Source organism: Chelonia mydas, chromosome 10 (assembly GCF_015237465.2).
Source record: "Chelonia mydas isolate rCheMyd1 chromosome 10, rCheMyd1.pri.v2, whole genome shotgun sequence".
Classification (NCBI taxonomy): Eukaryota; Metazoa; Chordata; order Testudines; family Cheloniidae; genus Chelonia; species Chelonia mydas.
The window spans coordinates 22,018,117-22,038,048 of record NC_051250.2 but is presented as its reverse complement, the minus strand read 5'-3'; the positions used below and the strand labels follow the sequence as shown (position 1 = coordinate 22,038,048).

Below are 19,932 nucleotides of genomic sequence, written 5' to 3'. Positions count from 1 at the left end.
CCATGGTATGCCCAGATCTTGAATACTGCATGCAGATGTGGTCGCCCCATCTCAAAAAAGATATATTGGAATGGGCAGCAAAAATGATTAGGGGTATGGAACAGCTTCCATATGAAGAGAGATTATTAAGACTGGGACTTTTCAGCTTGGAAAAGAGATGTCGGGGTTGGGGGGGGTGATATGATAGAGGTCTATAAAAATCATGACTGGTGTGGAGAAATTAATAAGAAAATGTTATTTACTCCTCCTCATAACACATTAGCTAGGGGTCACCAAATGAAATCAATAGGCAGCAGATTTAAAACAAACAAAAGGAAGTATTTCTTCATACAATGCACAGTCAACCTGTGGAACTCTTTGCCAGAGGATGTTATGAAGGCCAAGACTATAACAGGGTTCAAGAAAGAACTAGATAAATTCATGCAGGATAGGTCCATCAATGGCTATTAGCCAGGACAGGTAGGAATGGCGTCCCTAGCCTGTTTGCTAGAAGCTGGGAATGGGTGACAGGGGATAGTTCACTTGATGATTACCTGTTCTGTTCATTCCCTCTGGGGCACCTGGCATTGGCCACTGTCTAATGAAGGGGTTTTAGCCCACGAAAGCTTATGCCCAAATAAATTTGTTAGTCTAAGGTGCCACAAGTACTCCTCGGTTTTTTTGCTGATACAGACTAACACAGCTACCACTCTGAAACCTGTTGGAAGATAGGATACCATACTAGATGGACCTTTGGTCTGACCCGGTATGGCCGATCTTATGTTCTGCAGAGGATCAGCACTATAGTCTCTCTCCATGGAATGCAGATGTTCTATGTTGAAATGGCTAGCTAGTCAGATTTTTAGGGATCACCTACAGTTGTTCTACACCAAGAAAGAATTGTCCATGTCTACTGGATCTAATTTTAATAATCCTCCTCCTTAGCAGGAGCAGTGTTTGAGCCTGAGCTGCTTTGCTATCACTTTCCCTTCCCTATCACACGAGAGTCACTTGGAGACTCAGTGCTTTTGCCCAACCGGGAATCCTGGGGAAGAGGTTATTCTGGCTGGAATTAAATGTACGAGGTATCACCTGCTGCAAGTTTTTATTCTTATTAGTTCTGCAGTGGTTCTTAAGTTTAGTCCTTTGACAGCTCATTCCACTCAGGGGCAAGGAAGGGACACTGATCCCATAGAGATGCCAAATACTATATTATCACTCTTTGTTTCCTCAGACTGACAACTGCCAGTGTATTGCAACGTGCACATTGCTCTTAGCTGGCATCTTTATGTGCTTGTCCAGTGCCAAAGTGAGTTCCAGGCTTACCATTGGCTCATTCCTTTATTATAGGAGGAGCTAACAACCTGTATACTTACTATTATAAAGGATTCTTGTGATTTTTTTTTTAAAAGCTCGAATGCTTCCATTGTTTGTAACTGGCATTTGAAATTTGGCAGGGTGAAAGCCCTTGGGCTAACGAAATACCTTTTCTTTGCCCCACGAAATTCCATTTAGATTTTTCTGAGATTAAACTGCTCAAAAAAAAAATCACCATTTTCCTTCCATTTCCATGCTTTAGGAAAATTTATGCCAAAGTAATAATTACATGATTTTCTAAAAAAAACAAAAAATAAAAAAATAAAAAAAACCTGAGGTCTCATCACACAAACATTTAGTTCATGGAAAGCAGGGGGCGTGAATATACCCCACACTAGCCTGCAGCAGACTGCCTGTGTAGATCCTGCTGAAGTACATTAACAGTTTAACGAGCTTTGATCTAATCTTGTTTCAAAGAGAACTAGATCAAAATTCATTAACAAACTCCTAATGTGTGTCAACAGTGTCTATGGAGACAATTAGTCTGGGGTAGGCTATTGTGGGGTAGATTGCTGTGAACTGAATGTTCATGTAGAAAAGCCTGAAATTGTCACAGGAGTGCTTTATACAGGAGAGAGAGCTCTTCATACATAATTAATAGATGAGGTGGTAGTAGATTGCACACAAGAAAAATATGGCATAATTCCTGTGTTTTGTAGGACCAATGAAGTATGGTGGTGTGCACTACAAATGTGGTCCTGTTTTTGCAGCTCTTTACAAGGAACACTTACCAGGGCCCACACCACCACTAAAGCAGCAGCAGTTACTGCACTGTAAACACCTGTGAACTTCTGGAGGAACAGTAGTGGGGTCTGGACGGTAGACTAACCTTTCTTGACCCAGTATTTGGCTCCACCAAGCCATCTGCTTCTCTGCGGGCACCATATGGTACTCCTGAGGTTTGTCAAGTCCTGCTGTCCCCTGACCCACCCTCTGGGCCTAGTAAGCCATTTCCTCCCACGCCACCCCAGGATAACTGCTTTCTCCTGCTGCCAGCTAATGTTCTGTAGCTCAAGTGGTAGAATTCTATGATGCATTCCTGAAGGTTCAAGGTTGAAATCCTGCTCATGAGGCATGACCTGGGGAGTGAGGGGTTGTTACAGTTGCACATAATAGAATTTGGTTTGGGTTTTTTTATTTATTAAAAAAACAAAGCAAAAACCACACCTCAAAATTGCCTATAAAAATCCTAAATTAAAAGAAAGTTACATTATTCTGGAAGGTGTTAATGGCAGTCAGCAAGCAGGTCTTTGGTCTACAGGAGGTCACAGATCTTGTTAAAGATGATAAGTTTGCTAGCCATATAACAGTTTTTATAGGTTCTTGATCCATGTTGCCTTCCTCCCATTTCCCCTCTCTTTCTATCTGAAGCACTCTCAGCAGTCTGGCCTTGGGATTGCCTGTCACATGGAGAACTGAGATTTTACTCAGAAAGCAACTGTAATAAAGTGATCTCACTGTAGATATTAACAGTTTTTTCATTAGCTTTGAATTCTGCCACTTGCATGCAGTTGCATTTTCTACAAGCTCAATGGCAGGTTTTTGTAAGTTTGCTCTGTCATGAGTTTTCTTTGAGACAGTTTAAAATTCAGTGAAGGAGGAATGCACTGAGAGGAAATGGTAACAAGAGTTAAAGAGGCTTGTGCATTAAAGTTTGGTAATGAGACAGAAATTAGTTAAACCTTGTAAAGGAGCAGACTCACCCCTGCAGCACCTCCTGTTGGTCATCCTTGGGAATTAGCTCACCAGCTGCTGGAGCACCCTCTGCAGGCCACCACAGCTCTGGCCCCCCGTCCCTCACAGACCCTGGTGCCCCTTTGTCTGGGGTGCTGCCCCTCTGGCAGTAACCCTATACTCTGCCTCTGGGTCTTCCCTTCCTGGGGAAACCCCAACCCACAATCCCCACTTCACCTCAGCCTTGGCTACTGCCAGTCCTCACTTAACCATACTCCCTGGGCAGACTGCAGCGTATCAGCCACTCATCACAGGTGAAGGGGTTTGGACCTGCTGCCTCTGCCTACCTGTGGCTGCCCCTGCAATCATCATACCTAATAAACCTTCCCAGGCCTGCAGCCTGGGGCTTTCCTAGGCCAGAGCTCCCCAGCTCCCTTGGCCTTTCCCCCAGCCCTGCTCCAAACTGGGTCCTCTATTTAGGTCTCTGCAGCCAGGTCCCTCCCTCTCAGAGCTAGAGAGAGAGTCTGTTTGCTTCTGGCTCCCTGCCCACTTATAAGGGCCAGCTGAGCCCTAACTGTGGCATGGCCCCAACTGAGTCTGCTTCCCACTCAGCCTGGGCTGTTCTCCTAGCCCTCCAGCCCTCTGCCAGGGCTGGAGTGGGTAACACCCCACTACAAACCAGTACCTGGAATTAACATCTCCATTCTAGCAGGTGCATCATAGCAAGCAACTTGTATGGTGAAAATACCAGCCCTATGGCTGGGGTCTCAGGCAGAAAAAATTGGGCCAACTTTAGATCTTGCTGAAGCACAGTTTGGCTGTACTTATGTGGCTCTATTTTTATTAATGTGCTTGATTGAAATTCTTAAGACAGAGCCAGTTCCTGCAGAATTTTTTTTCACAGAATGGCTTTTGATGGTCATGATTCACCAGTATGGAAATTAATCAGAGCTTGGAAGAATACTGCATGATGGTTTGCCAACTCTTTGAAGTGCATGACAGTCAAAGCTCTTTGGCTATAGTTTAAATTGAACACTGTGCTAATGTGTGATTTCCAACGTTTCTGCTTACGATTCTTAAAAAAAAAAAGTAGTAGGAAGGCAGTACATGCCAACGTACTCTGATGGTCTTAGTCTCAAGTGTACATTGTAAATGCAGAGTAATAAGGAGGAGCAGAACCCTGTTTAGGAATACATGGAAAATGCAAACTAATGCTCCTTAAAGTAACAAGCAGTTAAGTACAACTGAGGAGGAAAAAAGGTCAGTAACTCAAGATACTGAAACTGTAACCTGGGGTTCTTTCAACCCAAAGCTCTTGGTAACTTTTACTCTATGCGAGGTGATGTCAGGAAATAAATCGGGAGACACGGCCGTCCGACCGATAGATGGCTGGCACAAACAGGACAACATAAGAGTGCTTTCACTTAAAGCTAAACTTTACTTAGTCTCAAGCACTTATACACATGTCTGCAATAGGTTAGTAAAACACCCCCAACCCTTGATAATTACCAAAGCTGAGTGTGGCTCTCGAGTGGTACAGCAGCAGCCCATCTGCTAGTGGGGAACACAAGATGCATCCAGAGGGAAAGTCCAGTCCTGAAGAGTCTCCCTACCTCAAACTTTTTCCCCTTATTTATACATTAGTAATAGAATGACATGTCCCTTAAAGCAAATTTGTTAAGTAATCAGTTTCAATGGTCAAGCGAGAGGTTCCTTCTGATTATCGATTAACCAGGTGTGGGGTTTTCCAGATTTTGCAGCCTTGAGGCCCCAATAGACATTCCTGGGGCACATCCTCCTCTTCTAAGATGCATGTATCAGCAACTTCAACACAATTCTTAACAGGAAGGATGTGGGGTCAAGCTGCCCTCTCTGTGGCACCCAACCCCCGTCCCCGTCCCCCCCGCCCCCCCCCGCCCCCGCCTTCGTTAAACTGAGACTGCTGAATGGCCTAAAAAATTTACAGCCTGCTGACTTGGCTGCTTTTAGCAATAAGCCATAGTGATTTTAGGCACTTTACTGGTTTGAAAAGTCTCCCCGTACAAAACAACATCCTTGTAAACTAATCATAGAACTATTACTTCTCCTATGTATCTGACTCACTAGGTGCCCGCAAAGACTTCAAAACTGGAGTTTGGTAGCTAATTTATTATCTTACAGGTTTCAGAGTAGCAGCCATGTTAGTCTGTATTCGCAAAAAGAAAAGGAGTACTTGTGGCACCATTTGTTAGTCTCTCAGGTGCCACAAGTACTCCTTTTCTTTTTATTATCTTACAGTATTTCTAAGGCATTGCAGAAACTGCAAAACATTAGGAGAAACCATCATCATCATCACAGAGAAAGATTTTTTTCTCTACAATGTTGGGATAAAAATGTAAGTTAAAAGAAATTTAGAATAGGAGAATTTTAAAAATGAGAATGTTACCAATGAAAGATACAAAATTTGAAACAGTTACTTAAACGAATTGACAATAAAGATGTTTTTCTAGGTATAATCATTGTTTCTTAAGATGTCTTTACTGAAACACTGCAAAACCTTTGAGTTATTTTAAAGCTGCCAAATGGGCATGTAGTCGTCAAGCATAGTCAGAAAAAATAGTAATGGTCAATTTTCAGACATGTTTTCTTAACATTTTGAGTATTTGACCTTTTTTCTAAAGTGTAGTCAACTACTTGCTGTCATCCACTGAGGGAAAGAAAAGAAGGAAAGAACAAGGTTGGGGGAGGAGGGTTTGGGTTTTTGTGGGGGTGGAGAGGGTTCTTGTAGACACTTGGATCTAATTCAAGCCAATTCTATACAGACGTGTTTTATAATACATAAACTGATAGTTTTTAAGACCAGAAGAGACTGTTATGATAATCTAGTCCTATCTCCTTAACACAGAATTTCATCCAATGATTCTGGCACTTAGCCAACACGATGATTGTTATTAATCATGTTTATTATGGTAGTGCCTAAGGACCAACCAAGAATGGGGACCCATTGTGCGAAGCACTGTACAAACACAGAGTTTGGACAATCCTTGCTCTAGAGCTTACAGTCTAAATAGACGAGACAGATGCAGAGTGGGGGAAGCGGTGTAATACGCTAGCAGAGTGAACAGTGTGATAGTGACAAATGTCATGTTAATTCCATGATTATTTTGGGTGGTGGGTTTAGTAGTTAGGCGGGATAAACTAAATGGAAAGAAAAGTGATGAGAGAGGGGACATTGAAGGAAAGAGGGACCTCTGAGTAGTGAAAATATGATATGAAGAAATTGTAAGGGAGAGTTGGAGCAAACAGACAATTAGCACAGGGTAGAGAAAATCCAGATATAACTGCAGAAAGTGATTTCAATGTCCAGAGGTCCTGGCTTTGGCTCCTTCTCCAGCTGCTCCTACTTGCTGGAGTCTCTGGCTGGTGTTTCTCTGCAGCGTATTCCCAAAGACCACATAGTGCAGGGGAGGGGAGGCAACACATGGGTCCTAGTGCCTCCATAGTGTGGGGAGTGTCCCCTGCACTGTTCTGGATCCAGGGGATAAAGTTAGGAAGGGTGGCCCTGGCTGGGGCCCATTTTACTCTCCCTGTCCCCCATAGTGAACCAGTCCCTGCTTTGACTGCCTCCATTGTGTTTGAATTGATATATAGGGCTGGATTCTCCTATCCACTAACACCACTTTGAGCTGTTTCAACTTCATCTTCCCCTAGCATAAATTAGGGCTGTCTGTTCCTGTATAGCCCTAATTTGTGCCAGAGTTAGGCAACTCTGAATAAAGGAATTGCACTTTATTTTTAGTTTGAACATTACTAATTTCAGAGTCCAACCATTGGATCTTGTTATGCCTTTGTCTGCTACATTAAAGAAACCCTAGAGCTAGATTTTGCTATCCTGCTTACCCACTAAAATAGTCTATGAAGTGGATTATCATATATGCATTCACATGAGCAGCAATTCGTATACACAAGCACCTGTTTGTATATGTTTTCGGAAATGCCAGCTTTTAACAAAAGCCATGGCCTCTGTTCATTAAAACCTTACAGGAGTGATATCAGGGGGATGGGGGTTCCCCCCTGAAATTTACCCCACTTCTTCACAGTTTGCAAAATACACACAGGGCTTAAATTTACAAATGTCTGTATAGTAATTGAGTTCAATTTGTGGTGCTCTTCACATTTATGCTTTTCACCTAGAGTGCTCTTCTTTTGTATGTGGAAAGCATATACACAGGCATCAAAGCAGATTGGAATTTGGGAGGTGAGAATTAAGTAACACATTAGGGAATTGTACAGAAGAACGGTTGATCACATGGTCAGCAGCTGTTTTATTTCAAATCTTATATAAATTCCAGCTTCTGACCTTGTCTGGACACAATCATTTCATATTATGTATGAGTCAGGAACACCAGATACATTGATGTGGCAAAGGCAAATTCCATATTTTTACATGTGCTATATACAATTTAATATGACCCTTGAAACAAGAGATACTGAGAATAAGAATCTGAGTCTAAAATCCTTATACACGTAAAGCTGGAAAATATCATAATACAGGCCTTTAATTCAATTTCCAAATGTTATTCATTAAATTATAATATATATTTTGAAGTTAGAGAAATTTACAAAATTAAATTTTAGGGGAGAAAACTTCACAGTACTCAGCAAGTGTTGTTTTGCTACTTACAATATCACATTTAGCATTTAATAAAATATACATTTAGATATCTGAAAGTAGACAACTGTGGTACTGAGCAGTAGCAAGTCTGATGGAGTGGGTCACAGTTGACCCATTTCCTGACACAATAAGGGTTATTCATTTACACACATGTACTTACCTATAACTATTTCTGTTGTTCAAAATAATGACTGATCCTTATTTGATAATGATCTGTGGATGAAAGGAGGTTATCCTAACTACATATTTGAGTGGAGGCTTGAAAGAACAACTTCTGCTATTGCTACCTCTCACCCTACAAGTTTTCTTTTCTCTTTGTTTTCTGGTGTATCTTCAAAGAAGAGCAGAAGGATCATCCACATTCCATTAATTGCTTACAAGAAACTTTCTCTAATAACTTGAAGGCCTTGTCATTGGCTGATTTATTTTGTTTTATAGTACTGATGGTTTGGTGTGGAATTTCAAAATTTTGTCTGATTAAATTGATTTAATTTCAAATTCTCCTTTAATTGTTATATGTCTGACTGTTAGCTCACACTTAGTTCAAAGTCTTTGTGGAATATCGGATGAACGCTTATATATTTCAAAAATTGAAAAATGATTAAATACAATAAAGCATTTAAAAGTGTGAATTAGAAAAATATATACTTTACTATCATAACATTTTTTTAAAAATACCTTAACGTATACATCAGTGTGTATTGAAACATTTTTGCTTGTAATCTTATAAGGCACACTACATTTCATAGAGATGGTATATGGTTGAAGGGAACCAGGAAGTTATAGCTTTTCATTTTGACTGCATGATTAGATTAATGTCTTGGCACTTAAATCTCAGGATGTAAAAGACATCTAAAGAAAAATCTATGCCACAAAGTTTGCTGCAGATCCAAACTGCCCCAAAATTCAGGATTGAAAGGGTCTGGGGTTTGGTTTGGCCCATCTCTAATAAATACTGTAACAGTAAGTTCTTGAAAGCTATTTTTGCTGACAAAACACCATAATCAATCAGCATTCATGTGTTTGTGACTGCCATTTTTGCGGAACATCTTAGTTAACTGTTTAAAGTACACATGTTTGAAAGGGAAGCTGATAAAAAGAGAATAATGTGCAAACATAAACTTTGACCCACACTGAATGGGTGAAAAGCCAAGTCTGATTTTCACAACTTTTGTCTGTAGAATCATTTACAATGACAATTACATTGCTCAACCAGAGCAACGATTACATTGCCCAAAACAAGCTAGAGAACTTGGAAATGGAACCCTTCATATTTACAGTTTACAGGTGAAAAGCAGGAAGAAGTAAAGTGCCTCTAGGCACTAGAATGATGTTACAATATAAAATAAAAAGTCTGACTATCAAAAACTGTTAAAGATTTTCAATCTGGAAGGGAAGACCTACAGGGAAAAAACAAATCCTACTTAACCTATATCTACAGACATATAGGAGCAAGACAAAAAGGACTGGGATGGAGAGAACACTGCATACATTTGTTCTTCATAGCTAAACAGCAAATACAAAATACCCTTTCTTTTAGTTAAATCTCCTTTATGGTTAAACACAATGAGAAGATGCCTTATTGTATACTCTAAGTTTTATTGTAACAATTGAGAGCTAAGTAAAAGCCTGAAGCCCTCTTTGTTGACTTGCTGATTTGGAAGTAGGAAATACCTTCCTTTTTTGGCAAAAAAAAATATTCAACAATGCAAACAATTCTCATTCAATAAATTAACCAATTTGTTGCATGTTCTCTCTTATTTGTCAGCCTGTCAGTGTATTTATATGTCTATGGCCTTCATCACTGCAGTATCTGACCATCTCCCAAGTATTTTAAAATAGATACAACAATATCTCTCTTTCTTTCTTCCCAGCCTATTGGAGAAAAACTGAATAGTTTACAGTCTCTCTCTCTCTGCATAAGCAAGGTCACTTTTTGTATAGACATCTTAACATCCAGAGCAGTTTTTCATGTTTCTTAATACAAGGGGAAATGAAGTGTCTAATTAAAATTAGATGCACCATTCACGTGGAATTTTACAGTAATTTAAGTGCCCATTCTTGTTTCCATTAAAGCTTCTCACTTGCCTCTCTATCAAATAAATGGTGGAATTAATTATCAGAAGAGGGAGAAAACACTCCCTCTTTGGTGTGTTTCATTGTCTAAGGAATTTAACTGAATTCCTAAGTCATGGCAGGAGAAATCTCCTGCCCTTGTCCCCTCTTACCAGTCATCAAAGGCTGTGTATGTTGGGGACTCTTTTTTTTTTCCCCCCTTTGGTCATCTTTAACATGCTCCACCCTGTGGGGATAGATTCCTACTGCAGTAACATTAGGGTACATCCGTTAAAGTCAGATCTGGCATTTGAAAGCCAGCACACTACCTTTTGCATTTAGGGTTAGATTGTGCCATTTAGACACCTTGTGATGAGCCAGTGCAGCGCCATATTGCCAAGGTGTGTGTGTGTACCACCACAAAGGATTATGCTTCAGAAATAGTGGTATCATTCCTGCCTCCTCACTCATTCCCTTTGGGGCAATATAGTCCCCTGTTGAGCCTAGGTAGGGTTCTAGATGCCCTTGATATTAATTGGAAAACACAATACAAAAATTATTACACAATGAAAAGAACAGCATATTTCTTCCTTCCCTATTACATACCAACTACTAGTTGGAAAACATGTTACAAATCAGAGTCTCCCACAGCTTACATTGCCACCAAAATACCCATTCCAACTGTCTCAGCCCTCCACAAATGCCCACACAAACATATAGGCTTAGCAGCATGCCTGGAATGTTGACAGATTTGGGCTATTTCAAAGACAAGGACAATTGGGGGAAGGGGGCAGGGAGTGAATTCCAAAGCAGAAAGGCTTTCATATGCATACTGTATATTTATAATCTTATATTTTTTCTTTCTTGATGATATAAGTATTGTCATATCACTGATTGTATTTCAGTCATTTAAGTCTGATGCTGTACGCATTTGATGAATTGAATACTGCATTGTATCTTGTCATTATCCACAGGACTACAGTAATTCTATGCAGCATTGTTGTTTTTTGATCCTCACTCTCCATTATCTCTCCTCTTAGCATTCAGAGCATGTTTCTATTTTGTGATCTAATCCTTTTTTTATTTAGAAATATACCAATTTTTGTTATTTTCCTTGGTTATTTACAGTCACTTAGAAATCATACAAATGTTACATTTACTGAATGCAATGCTTTTCATCTCTACAAAAGGCTTCTCATGCTTTTGCAAAATATGCAAACTTTGGACAGGGATCATTTCCACAGAAATGGAGCCATTTCTGCAGTGTAATGTAGCAGCTTTTAAATCGTGCAAAGCAATAGTACACAATAGTTTAGGAGGCTAAGAATAATGTAATGAGTAGAAACTGCAGAATTGATGTTGGTTGACAGGATGTAATCAGCAGAGTAGAATTTGGCCTGTGCTCATACTCTCGCAATAGTGCCATTGAATTTTTAGGGGCTGATCCAAAGATCATTGAAATCAATGGAAATATTTTCATTGAATCCACTAGACTTTGGATGAGGTCCTTATGCTCAGATCCTGAAAGGTATTTAGGCTCCTAACTCCCATTGATTTCAATAAGAGATAGGCCCCTAAATACCTTTGAGGATCTAGCCTTAGTGACTGCCAGTGATTTTATATGTTATAGGGGAAAAAACAGTACCTTGAGCTGTATACTACTTCCTACAATTATGGTGGAATATTTGTTTAGTACTGACTGAGTGGGAGGATAAAGCTGCTAAATTACCAGCACCACTTCCTGTAATACTAGTGTTCCTTGGATGTTTCTTATCTAAGTATTCAACTCTCCTGACCCTAGTACAGTTCTTCTCTCTTAAGTGTAATTTAATAGAATCACAGAAATTACAGATGCAAAAAGACCTACTCAGGCTTCTAATCCATCTACCTGCCAATGTATATTTTTAAGTTAATTTTAACTTTCCCTGTGTTTAATATATGTATTTTATTCCCATTGAAACTGTATTTATGACGGTGAAATCTTATCATAGGTCAGCCTTTGTCTTGAAAAAATAGTCCTGAATACTAAGCTTTACTGAATGCATATGCTTCATTTGCAATAGATGTACAGTGCGTGTCTGAAGCCTCCATTTCACAGGTGTCTGAGCTTCAGTCCCACGTGATATGTTTCAGATTTCTACATTTTCTTCACTGGTTAAATCCTATCAGGCCTTACCAAATGTAGCTGATTTTTGTAAAAAAAAAAAAAAAAAAAAAATCAGCATGGAACTATAAATCTATGATGGAATCAGATTTGCTGGTTTCATTATTGCATCTTAAGAAAATACTGTATATAGAATATTTATTACAGATTTGAGTAAAAAGTATTAAGTTGCGCACGAGTTAGCACTGTTCAACATTATGGCCTAGATCCTTGACTACAGCCAGTGAGAGCAGAGTGTGGCCTAAGAGGGCCATGCAAAGGTAGCCTTTATGCTCCCCTAATCTTGAGCCCACTCTGTGCTGAGCTTTTGGGCAGTGATCAGCAAGTGTAGTGAATTCCCACTGTCATTAGTTGGGCTGATCCTCCCATATCTGGTTATGGTGGCTTTTAGGAGCATAATATGCCAACAATGTGGTGCAACACAGCCCCGTTGCACTGGAGAATCTAGCCCTGCACTTTCTTTACTGGTTATAAGTCTTATGCAGCGTACAGTACTTTCTCACTGGATTTTCCTTGTGTTCATGAGTGGTAAAAGATGGTACAGTAGCAGCACTAAGTATGAATCATCTTTGTATGTTACCATGCAGGTAGCCTTAAAATGTTAATCTTCTCAAGACCTTACTGCCATATCTTTAGCTTGAGCTCACTGATCCCTGTCACCCTTCAGAATAATAATAGTAATACTTAGTACTTGAATATTGCTTTACAACTTCAAAATGCTGGAAGGAGTCAGAGAAACAATCAAAGAGGAGTAAATCAACATTCATGTTAGTTTAGTGCTGACCTCCCAGAGGCCGCATCATCCCACACTATATTAAAATGCCTTTTGTGACTAATTAATGATTATTACTTGTGATTAATTATTGAGTTGTTCACTGCAGTATAGTTAAGCAGTCTTGGTGTTTACCTTATAAACTCTTAGCTAGAGGAATGTATAGTTCTGCAATAAGAACTTACTCTCTGCTGAACCTTGCCCAACGAAATTCTAGGAGGGACACATATATACAATGCATGTATTGGGTTTTTTTAATTTATAGGGGATGGTTGGGGAGGGGGAGTCCTGGTTCTCTACCAGAGCTGTGAGTGAGTGAAGAATTTTAATTTGGTAGTATTTTGTCCAAATTGCACAGAGGTAATGACTACACACACTCCAAGGACATAGAAAATAGACTCTAAAAGTTTATCAGTTTTCTTTCCAAGACACTGTTTTGTGCTCCTGTAATCCAAAAACATCATTGCTTTTGAGAATGAAAATGTTTCATTTATTGGTCCATATTATATTTCATATTTAAATTAATAAATATTTAAGTACCTAATTTCCATTATTTATGCTTACATATCAGCTCCTAAGAATATAGAATAACACTTGCATAGCTTGTTAAATATATACATTTCCTCTATAAGCAAATTATTGCTTTTCTTACCATTATAGAATGACTATTAGATGAAGACAAATGTGACTTATGCTCTTTGAGACCATCATTTTGGGGTGGGGGTGGTGAGGTGGGGCGATGTTTGGCACAATGGGCCCCTGATCCTTGTTTGGGGCCTATAGATGTTACTGCAATATAAATTAAAATAATACTAAGATTCCTATTATGGACTCACACAAGAACAGGTTGAAACAGCACTAAATCAAATCAAGAATGCATGTTTTAACAATTGTTCCTGCACAAGCATTCGTGATTTCATGAATGCCTCTGTTTAGCATCTGATGTCTAGGCACAAAGGTTAAAGGATTGTTTGTTTGCCAAGAAATTAATGCTTCACTCTGAATTGCTTGGCTTTTGTTGGTCTGAGTCTGTTTTTTAATATGATCAACTAGTTTGATTGTGACTTAATATCTCTCAAAGACTGAGCTGAACTCATTGAATCTTGTCACTTAGGAGCGGAGTCTCACTGATGATAGGAAAGTTTTGTATCTGTTAAGCTGTCTAGAGGACATGTAATAACCGTTTCCCACAGCTTGCTGGGGTCGACAAGGCATCTGTTCCACATGTGGCTCTTTAAAGGTTCTCTGCTATTTAAGAATGGCATTTTTTTCTGCCTCTTGCTAACAGGAAGTCTCCCTTATTTGTACTATTACCTTCAGGAGAATGTGTAGTGTATAATGTCTAGGAAGCTTTACAATAAAGTGTCATTAAAGGAAATCCTGTTTTAAGTGGCTCTGTCAATAATTGTTAATGCTGTTCAGGAAGAATATAAACCATGAAATAGTAATTGTTAATTGACTACTGTAAAACAATCTAAGAATGTCCACGTAGCATACACATACTGTATTGCAGAATGCACATATTTATATCCAATTATTTCAATATATTGATAGGCTACAGGAACACTGTATGTATAGACTAGCAGAGAAAGTGTTTAATGAATACTTGTCATCTGAAGCTGTTGTAACTTTTTTCTATAAGTGTGTATTCATATCACTCAAAAACTCTGATAAATGAACATTAAGATTGCAAAGTCAAGCACTCAAAAGTTAGGAAATGTAGAATTAAGATTGTTTGTGGAGATGTTTGCTGCAAACAGTGGGGTATTTGCTGAATAATTGTAGCTTGCTCATAAGCAGTTTGTTGTGAATATTTGCTATTCAAAATTTGAACTTTGGACACACAGGAATAGAAACAAGAGCATGATTTTTGTAATGCTCAGATTTCAAGTGCGAATGCTTGAGAAATTTGCTTTTCCATTAATATTCTGCAGCATTCACTTAAGATTTGCTTTTTCAGTAAACAATCCTCCCTGCATTTGTTTGCTAGCATATGAAATATTGCCCAAAAGGAGTGCAGACACAACTGAAGCAAATTAATTAAAAAATATGTTTGGTATATAGTACCTGAGTAGATTAATGCAGTGTTATAACAAGTGTGCTGATTTACTAAGTTTCTCCCTTAAGGTCTTTCAAGGGGGCATTGACTCCACTTCATAAAAAACAGCATTTAAGGGTTGTGGTGGAAATGTCAGAGAGAAAACAGCACTTCATCACCATCTTTCATTGCAACAATTACAGTGATACCTCACCAATATGAGATGATCAGATCAGACAGCAAGAATAAGCCGTGAACCTACTTGAGGAAGTGTGGCTTTAGGGGGGAAAAAGATGCTACATAGAAAACTACTAAATATAGCCTCTTCCAGTAAAATTAAAGTATGATGTTTGGCAAACATTGATGAATTTCTACAAAAATCTGTAATTGTATATATAAAGCATTTGGTGACACTTGTTTTCTCTTGTATCCTTTCTCTATTTCATAGAAGCTTTCAGTGAGCCTAGTTCCCAAGACAGCTGCTGCCAGGCTTGTGTATGAACCTTTTGCCTCTCAAACTCAAGATCTCTGGCTTTGTGTCATAGCATTTTCCAATAGGTTTTACTTGCTGTACCATAGGCATACAAATAAATCCAGTTTCAGTGCCTGACATGAATTCTGCAGTTGGAGAATTGAGAGCCAGCAGGGGAGGTTCCTCTTGTTTCAGCCAAACACCAAAGAAGAAGTCACCTTCCCTCCCCGACCCCACCCCCCATCCCATTACACTTTGGTTCAGTCCTGTTGTGTTTGGCCCCTATTACAGAAGCAGGAACTTCTTTGCATTTATGTTTCTGTTTTAAATAAAGCTTCCCCCAACAGAGGGTTTAGACCTCTAGCCATAATTCATAGTTGATGACAAAGGCAAAAAATCTATGTGGGGGAGATTGACCAAAGAGTGTGAATTAAAATGGCTACAAGCAGCCATTGGTGTCTGTGAAAGGCAGTATTTAAGCTCAGTTATTGAGCATGTGAGGGGAAGCTAACAGTAATTGTTCACAGGTCTTTGTATCCTCACCGGCTATCTGTACACAAACACTTAATTAGCAGCAAGTTCAAGTGTAAATCTACCCTGTTGCTCACTAAGTGCGTATCTTGACCCTGCTGGTGTACACTGAAAGTTCTGTAATGCACTTTGATCTACTCCATTTCAAAACAGGAGTAGAGGCCACATAACTCTGTTGTGTGTGTAAGTAAGTAGAGCAAACTGCTTTGTGGTGTGTGGTCTGCCCTGGGTTAAGAAGGTGGGAAGGGTGGGGCTTATTGGGCTGGTTGAGTGAAGGAGTCCAGCCACAGAAAAAGGAGCTGATTCTAACAAGAGAATCTCGGAACAGGAACTTGCTTTACAGACATGTGAAAAAGAGTACACTAACTGCTGACCCCCCACCCTCTTACCTGAGAGTGGCATAACAGGGTCTCTCCGCTCTAGTGCCCTCTACCAACAGTAACTCTGCCACTGTGGAGGTGTCTCTTCCTGTAACAGAGCCCTCCCATCAAGTCACCATTTAGAGCATGCTTACACTGCCATTAGATACCTGTGACTGGCCTGTGCCAGCTGACTCAGGTTCATGGGGCTGTTTAATTGTGGAATAGACATTCAGGCTCAGGCTGCAGCCTGAGCTCTGGGACCCTCCCACTTCAGAGTCCTAGAGCCTGGGCTTGTACACCACAATTAAACAGGCCCTTAGCCTGAAGCCCACAAGCCCAAGTCAGCTGGTATAGCCAGCCTTGGGTACCTAATTGCAGTGTAGGCATACCCTTAGTCCACCCATTCCTAGGTAACAAAGTCCAACAAATAATCCAAATGTCCTCATGAAAGATCTTCAGCCCCAACTCCAGGCTCCGTGATCCTCACACCTTTCTGTCAGGGTTCTACATTGGTCCTTATCCCTTTCCTCTGGGGCTTCACACCATCACCTTCAATTCTAGAGCATGACTGCAGACTCTTTCCTTTCCCTGCAGCTCCCTTCTGTTCTAAATATCCTGCTTTTATAATTACTATACAGCCCCTCCTCACCTGGACTTCATCTTGCCCTAAGCCTGGCTGTCCCTCCAGGTGCAGCCAGGTAGCATAAATGTCTCTTAGGACCACATTAACTTCTTTGTCATGTGGGATATATATCCTGTCTTTTTTTCTCCCTCTATCATTAAGATGAGAATGCCTTATCTTGTTTAACTTATGAGAAGTATACATCTAGATATATTAAGAAAACCAATAATTTTGTTTTAATTCCATTTTCTCTCTGTTTTTTCATATATCTTGTTTTTGTAGGATTACTGTTGTGTGGGTGATTTCACATAATGTCCTCAAAGAGAAGAAATCTCTATAATATCTAATGAGAAGTTTTGAAGGGTAAATAGCTTCTGTAACCTGCTTCCCTGTCTGTCTCAGTTAAGGGGTCTGGACAGAGATATCTTATCCCAGTGAGTTGTGATACCATCAGGCTGCAGCAGATGAAGATGAGGGCAGAGGGGGATGGTCCAAGCAGGAGCTAAGAGGGGGTTGATCATAATCCTTCTTTCCAGTTTCTGCCAGGTGTCAAACGAATATTTACTACTACCATCATATTGATATCACCCTTACAAACTTGTCAGTTTTGCCTTTGATAAATAAATAAGGTTACCTTTCAGTATTTGTAGCATTCCCTATGTTGACTGTAAGGAATTCTGCAGATACAGAATAATCCTCTGAATACATTTTATCTTCTTATCTGACACTCTCAATATAGTATCTGAGCACTTCCCAAATGGACTCTGCCTTTCTTTTGTTCCAACAAGCAGACTGCCTTTCTTCTTCCTCCTCTTCACGGTACATGAATACATTAAAAAGGAAAGATAACATTTAGATATGTCAGTACAGCAGTCAAAACTGCTAGTAACATCATGGTAATACGATTCTAGCATGGTTTTACTTGCCAACCTCATTAGAATACTGCAAACAATAACTGTATTGAAATCTGGCTGCTTTTAGTACCATTTCAGCTATAACTTGGTGACAGAGCCAACTGTCATTGGAAATTAGAAAAAAGCCTAGGGGAAGAAAATACTATGTGCTGTTTAAAAAGGAAGAATTATTCTCTGTATTTGTCAGGGCCCTGTGACTGGTACCTTGAGAGAAGGATGAGTCAGGTCTCCCCTTTTCCCCAGTCTTGGTTTCAGGAGGAATTTAAATAGGTCCAGGGAGATTAACTGGACAATGGACTCAGGTCAAAGCAGGATTTCTCCACTTAAGAAGAGGAAAGGAGGCCTATTTGTCAATTTCCTCTCAGCAAAGCATGCTGGGAAGGGCACTTTATAATGCAGGTTGTTCTGCTTCTCAGCCAGTGCTTATAAAGACGTGGGGAGAAGGAAATGTTTAAAGGACCATGTGAAAGGCAGGCAAGGGAGAGAAGGAACATATGAATAGGGGCCTGAAGGGACACCTTTGTTTGAAAAAAAATCTATTGACTGTACATTGGAGAAAGCTCTGTAAGTCAGTATCTCCAGGCACAGTGGGAAACTGGACTATATGTGAGATAATGTGCCTGTCAGTGTTATAAACAGCCTGGTTTTTAAGATACTCCATCTCTATCCACCTTTATCGCACCATCTCAGTGGTGGGTAAGGCACCATGGCACATTGCAGTAGCCAGTGACTAGGGTAGACAAGAATCTTGAGTGTCTGAAAGCTTCAAGGCATTACTTTTATGATCCTGTATGCAAACATGTTCTTTGAGTCCATCTGACTGTAAAGCATATTCATCCTGACATTGATATATTGTAGCTTTGACTTTTTCTATTTCATGTTTTATCCTTAATTCATTTTAATCCACAACTTACAGTATAAAATAGGATGCTATTGCCAGCTTTACCACATGCATCTTAGCATTTAGCTGTGAATGCTTTAAGTATATACTTTGCTTTGGACTGTGAGTTTGTTTGGTCTGTTGCTTCTGTTATTTTCTGATAGGTGACTGAGGATCAGTAGCTCTCACTGGCAGAAGATTTATGAAAAGAAGTGTTCAGTCTTTGGGTTTTTTTGTTGCTTTCTCCAGTTGGTCTGTTGCCTTGTATGTCATCTTAGGCTATGCTGGTTGTGTTTATTCTCCCCTTTATTTTATTGTCTTCATAGAGCAATATGAAATACTGCAGGACAAATATGTAAATGAATCATACAGGTTCCGTGGAGGTGATATACAGTCAGGGCGTTGATAGAACTTGGGCATGTAGATACAAATTGGCCAATCCTTTGCCTCCCCCATTACAGTCTATGCATGTGTATTGTTATTTATATGTATTACTGTAGCACCTAGGACCAGGTATTTATATGTATTACTGTAGCACCTAGTCATGGACCAGGATCCCATTGTGCTAGGCACTATACAAACACAGAACAATAAGACATAGAACCCTGCAAATCTGCGGATATCCACAGACCATTTTTGTGGATCAGATGCAGATATAAATTTTGTATCCTTGCAGGGCTATCCCAAGGAGCTTACAGTCTAAGAAATCATCTGATGCAGACATGCCATTACATAATTTAACTGATATACTAGATTTGCACATAGCAGGTGAAAGGCATCAGTTAGCCCCATATAGCATTTCAGTTTACTCTAGCTGGTGCTTACTTCATCAGAAGGGACATTTACCTCCAGAAATGGCTGATGGAGACTGTAGCAGCAATGTCCTGAATCAGTGTAACATGGGCAGCCTTAGCAATGCCCTTTCCCTAGCCACCACTCTGCCAGGGAGGGAATGCTGAGGATGCCTTGTTTGAACACAAGTCACCCCCTTAATATGTTTATTGACCTTGATGGTCTTGGGGCCTGTTATTCTGGCAGAAGCTGGTGTATACCAGGGTTGCCCAACTAGATGTAGGTATTTACTGGCATGCTAATAAACATCTGATGAAGGCTTAAAAACCCATAAGAAATCAAACTGCATGCTTCGACTGCATCTATCATTTCCTGTGTAGGAGGGATATCCAGTGAAGGACATATGTACAGATTACTCCTCCTCAAAGAATTTACAAAAATAGTGTATTCTGTGGGCCAAGTTCTTATTTGAGTTCCACCCCTGCATCCCTGTTTAAGTCAATCGGGCCACTCTGGTTAACTTTTACTAAAGCGTTCAATGTATCCCCATTTCAGTGCAACTAAGACACTGCTACTAAGATCATCTTCCTCTGACCAGTAGAACTATGTATTCCCTCTTTTAAAATTATTTCATGGACTTATACTC

At 39.8% G+C, this 19,932-nt stretch overlaps 1 long non-coding RNA gene across 1 annotated transcript in view; it reads right to left on the bottom strand.

Moving 5' to 3' along the window:
* The window catches only part of LOC119567267, a 29,125-nt gene extending 11,558 nt beyond the window's left edge, over positions 1 to 17,567 (bottom strand). The window contains exons 1-2 of the long non-coding RNA XR_005227213.1: positions 17,335 to 17,567; positions 7,845 to 7,897 (exon numbers count right to left, since the gene is read on the bottom strand). This is a non-coding gene — a long non-coding RNA (uncharacterized LOC119567267). The remainder of the gene's footprint in view (positions 1 to 7,844; positions 7,898 to 17,334) is intronic.
* Between the last annotated feature and the right edge of the window lie 2,365 nt (positions 17,568 to 19,932).